The sequence below is a fragment of the Ctenopharyngodon idella genome, chromosome 22, assembly GCF_019924925.1.
Source record: "Ctenopharyngodon idella isolate HZGC_01 chromosome 22, HZGC01, whole genome shotgun sequence".
Taxonomy (NCBI): Eukaryota; Metazoa; Chordata; class Actinopteri; order Cypriniformes; family Xenocyprididae; genus Ctenopharyngodon; species Ctenopharyngodon idella.
In genome coordinates this window covers 27,265,803-27,272,061 of record NC_067241.1, presented here as the reverse complement: position 1 = coordinate 27,272,061, position 6,259 = coordinate 27,265,803, and positions in this window count along the sequence as shown.

The following is a 6,259-nucleotide window of genomic DNA, read 5'->3' as shown; positions in this document are numbered from 1 at the left end:
CATAGAAATACTTACGTTTTAATCTTTACAGATGACGATATAACAGTTGAGTGGAAATTATGCGCTAAGAAAACATTTGTGATAAATAAAGTGCTCATAGGCAGATGCCACTTACCTCCGGTCCTCAAATTTGATTGGCTGAGCTCCGATACAACGGTGCTGAAGAAAGAATGCAGCCTTGTCATAAACCCGTACTAATATTAAACCATCATGTGTTTCCTAGTTCTGTTTGAATGGTTGCTTCCATCGATCCATCAGCAACTTCCACATATATGTATAACCCATTTTTAATAGAGTTTGTTGGTCTAGTAAAGTTTATCAAACGTTCATCTGTTCAGTTTTCACTACATTAAAAGGTCAATCTTTTGCTGTCCAGATTCAGGTGGTTTGTCTTCGTCTGATATCTCAGCTGAGACCTTGTCCACTATGGGTGACCCTACCAGTACTGAAGTACCAGTGGCATAGCTCTCAGCATCACTGATGCACACAAGCCCTCACAGCACGTCAAGCTGCAAACCATGTGAGGGACCCTAACCTACCCTAACCCAACTCTTTAAAAGCATCCGCATGTCAACCAACCGCTCAAAACATCCTAACAACCACGTAGCACCACGAAAAACCATTCGGAAGAGTCCAGCAACCGCAGAGCAACATGCTAACAACTGCTCAGAAAACCTTGGCAAACGCATGTCAACACACAGGAAACCACACAAAACATCCTAACAACCACAGAGCACCACGAAAAACTGCTTAGAACAACCTGGAAACTGCATATCAATGCATTGACAATCATCAAAAACATCCCACCATCCACACAGCAATGAGATAAATCTTACTCTACAAACTGAAACTTACTCTTCTAAAAACGTACTGTGTAACTATAGACTATATACAGTATGTACATACGTTGGCCCGGCTGTGATGACTCAGTGTTTGGGCTTCTTTCTCGGCGGTTCCTCTGGCAGCGGCTCTTCACTGATGTCCACATGGACACGAGGAGCGGAGCTTCTTCTGCTGGATGTGGAGAAGCTCTCAGTGACGAGGACGCGTCCATCAGGCTGCTCTGTCTCCAGCAGTGAAGGGCGCTTGAGAGTCTCCCACAGGCGCTGCTTGATCTGCAGTCCCAGCTCAAGGCTGTAGGGAAGGTGCCGACCATAGCGTGTCTTCATCATGGGCTCTGCCACAGAACGGTAGATGTCCTGGTAACCCTGGATGCTGCAGCCGTGGATGGAGACAGGCTCTTCCTGCTGACACACATCCACTGAAGAAACTGTGGCTGCTGGACGGACGTCAGGGAGGACAGTAGCGTTCTTCAGGTAGTGTTCGGCCACACTGCTGGATCTTCGAGCTTTGCCAGAGATGCAGCTGTAAGTGTGATCCAACCTGCTTACAGCTGCCAGGCGTGAAAGCTCACTGGACTCTTGAGTGGAAGATCCCCCCTCCACCCAGAATCCCCTCAGGTGTGTGGGAAGAGTCCTGGTTCTTCTCCGGTGACACTTCTCCATGATGATGACTGAAGAAACACTTACTGAATTGGACAGATATCAAGAGCTTGTAGCACGTGTGATTAGGGACAGTTGTGTTGATTTCAAATATCAACTCAAGCTGCTGGACTCACAGAGAATGTTGAGGCTCATTTAAATGTAAACAAGTCTTGATATCAGCAGTAAGTCAATTAGAGCTGCTTGAGCTCCATGTTACATGTACAATATGCTGCTCTATTGCAATTATCATCTTCATATACTATCAGTGTTGGGCACGTTACTTAAAAAAATTAATTAGTTATAGTTACTAGTTACTTCTCACAAATAGTAACTGAGTTACATCATTATAAAAGTAACTAATTACCAGGGAAAGTAACTATTGCCTTACTTTAAAAAAAAATCAAATATGTCAATTAACTTGGGCGCCTCCAATATTAAATATAAGTCTAAAAATAAATTTTTATTTGTTGAAGTAGGCCTATGTTATGTTTTAAATTCATCTATTTGATTATGAAAAGTAAACAGCATGAGTAAGATAGGATACATCAGACATGGAGTGGGTCAGACATGATTTTGAACACTTTATTAAGTTTTGTTTTGTAGAAAGCTTAAATTTTAATCAATGTTTCATCAACCAATTGTCTGGATTTAATAAATAAGAAGCAAATATAGCAGACAATATAATCATGACGTGGAGGCGCCGGCGCGATCTCTCGCACGTGAACTGGAGCGCGTCTTATAGGCTAAATGTACCGAAACACAGCGGCTGCTTGCCTCACAGACATGAGAAATATATCTATAGAAAGCTTTAAATGTCTACTTTTAAACGAAATAATTCAAAACGAAAAGAAATACGCTACTCTCTGATTATGTAATCCGAATGAAATGTGCATTCTCTCTCTAAGCGCGTCCACGGAGATGAGAGTCAGCAATGTCAACTTCATCTTTCCAGCCGACACGGATTCAGAAAACAATTAAAATGTCTCCTTGCTGTTTTTGTCACATTCATAATCATTACTTTTGCCGGTTCTTTATGGCAAGCTTTATGCGTGCGCTTGAGTGCTATATATAGCCTATATTACGTAAACGCTCATTATTATGGTTTATTCTCTCCAGTATTTAAGAAATCAAATTAATATAAATGTGATTAGTCAAACAATGGCTTAAATGAACAACTACTAGTCGACTAGAAAAAAACTTATTTCACATATTTTCGATCCAGCATGTCACAGGTATTCTGGTTTGAGCTCGCGCTCCGCTCGCATGCTCTGACACACACAGAGCATCGTACATTATTATCAGTTTAAAATTATATTTGTGTATGACTAACCTGTAATATTTTTTTTATTTTTTTTTACAACAAAACGCTTTACAGGTCTATCATCTCTACTCACACACCAATCGTCATCAGTTAGCACGTGTCCCACCCCAACACACACCAGAGAAAAACTTTGCAGGTCCTATGGCTGAGAGGGAGCATACTCGGATGAAAACCGCTTCAGTGAGCTCAATTATAGTAACGCGGCACTTTTTTGTCAGTAACGGTAACGGCGTTGTAACGGGGGAAAAAGTAATTCATTTGATTACTCGTTACTGAGAAAGGTAACGTCGTTATTCCCATCACTGTAATCTCTCTCTCTCTCTCTCTCTCTCTCTCTATATATATTTATAGCATCACTAGGATGTACAACTATTACAACTATACTATAGTAGGCCTATTATTCCAACACACACACACACACACACATATATGTATATGTATATATATATATATATATATATATATATATATATATATATATATATACAGTGCTCAGCGTAAATGAGTACACCCCCTTTAAAAAGTAAAATATCTCAATGAACACAAAAAAAATTTTCAAAATGTTGACAAGACTAAGTTTTATATAACACCTGTTTAACTTATAACATGAAAGTAAGGTTATTATTATAACTTAGAGAACAAGATTTTCAGTTTTACTCAAATTAGGGTGATGCAAAAATGAGTACATCCCACTGAAAGTCTCTGAGCAAAGCTGAATTCTAGACTACACATGTCTAATTTACCAAGAATTCAACCACAGGTGAGTCTAATTATTCATTACACAGGTGTCCAGCAGACAGTTGACTATAAAAGGGTGTTAAAACCCCTTCCCAATTCATGCTGTCAGCAATGGCACCACATGGAAGAGAATTGTCACAAGACTTGAGAAAGAAAATAATTTCTTTACACCAGAAAGGTGAAGGCTACAAGAAGATCAGCAAAGCTTTACTTATCAGTCAGAATACTGTAGCAAAAGTGGTACAAAAATTTAAAAAAGATGGAACTGCAGCCATCTCACAGAGACATCCAGGTTATCCACGGAAGGTAACACCTCGACAGGAGCGTCTTCTGATGAGAAGGGTTGAAGAAAATCGTCATGCAAGTTCACTGCAGTTATCTAAAGTAGTAGAAAGCCAAACTGGGGTGACTAATATCTCGTGACACAATACGGCATACACTGCAGAGGAATGGCATGCATGGGTGCCGTCCACGAAAGAAGCCTCTCCTAAAGCCCAGGCACAAAAAAGCCCACCTAGAGTTTGCCAGGGCCCATGCTGACAAAGATGAAGACTACTGGGACCCTATACTCTGGAGTGATGAGACCAAGATAAATGTTTTTGGAACTGATGGCTTCAAAACTGTATGGCGTCACAAGGGTGAGGAATACAATGAAAAATGCACGGTGCCTACAGTGAAACATGGTGGTGGCAGTGTCCTTATGTGGGGCTGCATGAGTGCTGCTGGTGTCAGGGAGCTGCATTTCATTGATGGCATCATGAATTCACAGATGTACTGCTCTATACTGAAAGAGAAGATCACTCCATGCCCTTGGTTGTTGTGCACTTTTCCAACATGACAATGATCCTAAACACACATCTAAGGCCACTGTTGGATTTCTGAAGAAGAACAGGGTGAAAGTGAATCAGTGGCTCCTGATCTGAACCCAATCGAACACCTATGGGGAATTCTGAAGAGACAAGTTGAGCATCACTCTCCATCCAGCATCCAGTCTCTAAAAGAGGTCATTCTTGAAGAATGGAAAAAGATAGATGTTGCAAAATGTCGCCAACTTGTTCATTCCATGCCTAGAAGACTTTGTGCTGTCATTAAAAATCATGGAGGCCATACAAAGTACTAGATGTAGTAGTTTTTGTTGTGGGGTGTACTCATTTTTGCATCACCCTAATTTGAAAAAACCCTAAAATGTGTAATCTAAGTTATATTATTAACCTTACTTTCATGTTATAAGTTAAACAGATGTTATATAAAATTGTTTTTGTGTTCATTGAGATATTGTTTAAAATGTTACTTTTCAAAGGGGGTGTACTCATTTACGCTGAGCACTGTGTGTATATATATATATATATATGCTACTACTAATATAATTATCATGCAAGTGACATATAAGAAGGATTTCAGTACAATAAATATTTAGATTTTTGGTTTTCAGAGAAAGTGTTTGTTTTATTTCTTTTATCTTTTTAGATAACTTGTATCAATCTCAGACAGGTTTTTTTAAATAGTTCGACAGGTCTTAATGGAAAACCTACTTCAAGAAGGTTGTTCCACATTATTAAGCAAGTTCTTGTGCAGTATAGGGAAGAAGGGAGATCTTTCTGAAGAGGAAAAGCACGAAATTGTGCAATGTCTTGCAAAAGGCATAAAAACAACAAACAACAAACTTTTGAAACCTCAAAAGATTTGTGAGTGATTGAGAGCACAGAAGAACTTGAAGAACCTGGTCAGACAGACTTTTTTTTTTAATAATAATGTAGGCCTATGAGTCTTCCTGTATTTCTAAACCCTCTGTAAATGTTTATCTTTGTGAGCTTTGGTTAGAGGTGGCTGAAATGCAGCTTTACGCACAGCTGCCAGCCTGAATGAAGAGACTTCAGAGACTTCAGCAGCTTCAAACACCTCAACGGTGGCTTTTTTATAGCTGCCCTTTTAATACAATTAATTTGTTTGACAGAAACTTTCTTTAAAAAGCCTTTATCTGACCAAGTTCTTCTGTGCTGTCAATCACTCACAAATCTTTTGATGTTTCAAAAGTTTGTTGTTTTTATGCCTTTTGCAAGACATTGCACAATTTCATGCTTTTCCTCTTCAGAAAGATCTCCCTTCTTCCCTATACTGCACAAGAACTTGCTTAATAATGTGGAACAACCTTCTTGAAGTAGGTTTTCCATTAAGACCTGTCAAACTATTTAAAAAAACCTGTCTGAGATTGATACAAGTTATCTAAAAAGATAAAAGAAATAAAACAAACACTTTCTCTGAAAACCAAAAATCTAAATATTTATTGTACTGAAATCTTTCTTATATGTCACTTGCATGATAATTATATTAGTAGTAGCGCATATATATATATATATATATATATATATATATATATATACAGTGCTCAGCGTAAATGAATACACCCCGTTTGAAAAGTAACATTTTAAACAATATCTCAATGAACACAAAAACAATTTTATTATAACATCTGTTTAACTTATAACATGAAAGTAAGGTTAATAATATAACTTAGATTACACATTTTTCAGTTTTACTCAAATTATAGTACACCCCACAACAAAAACTACTACATCTAGTACTTTGTATGGCCTCCATGATCTTTAATGACAGCACCAAGTCTTCTAGGCATGGAATGAACAGGTTGGCGACATTTTGCAACATCTATCTTTTTCCATTCTTCAAGAATGACCTCTTTTAGAGATTGGATGCTGGA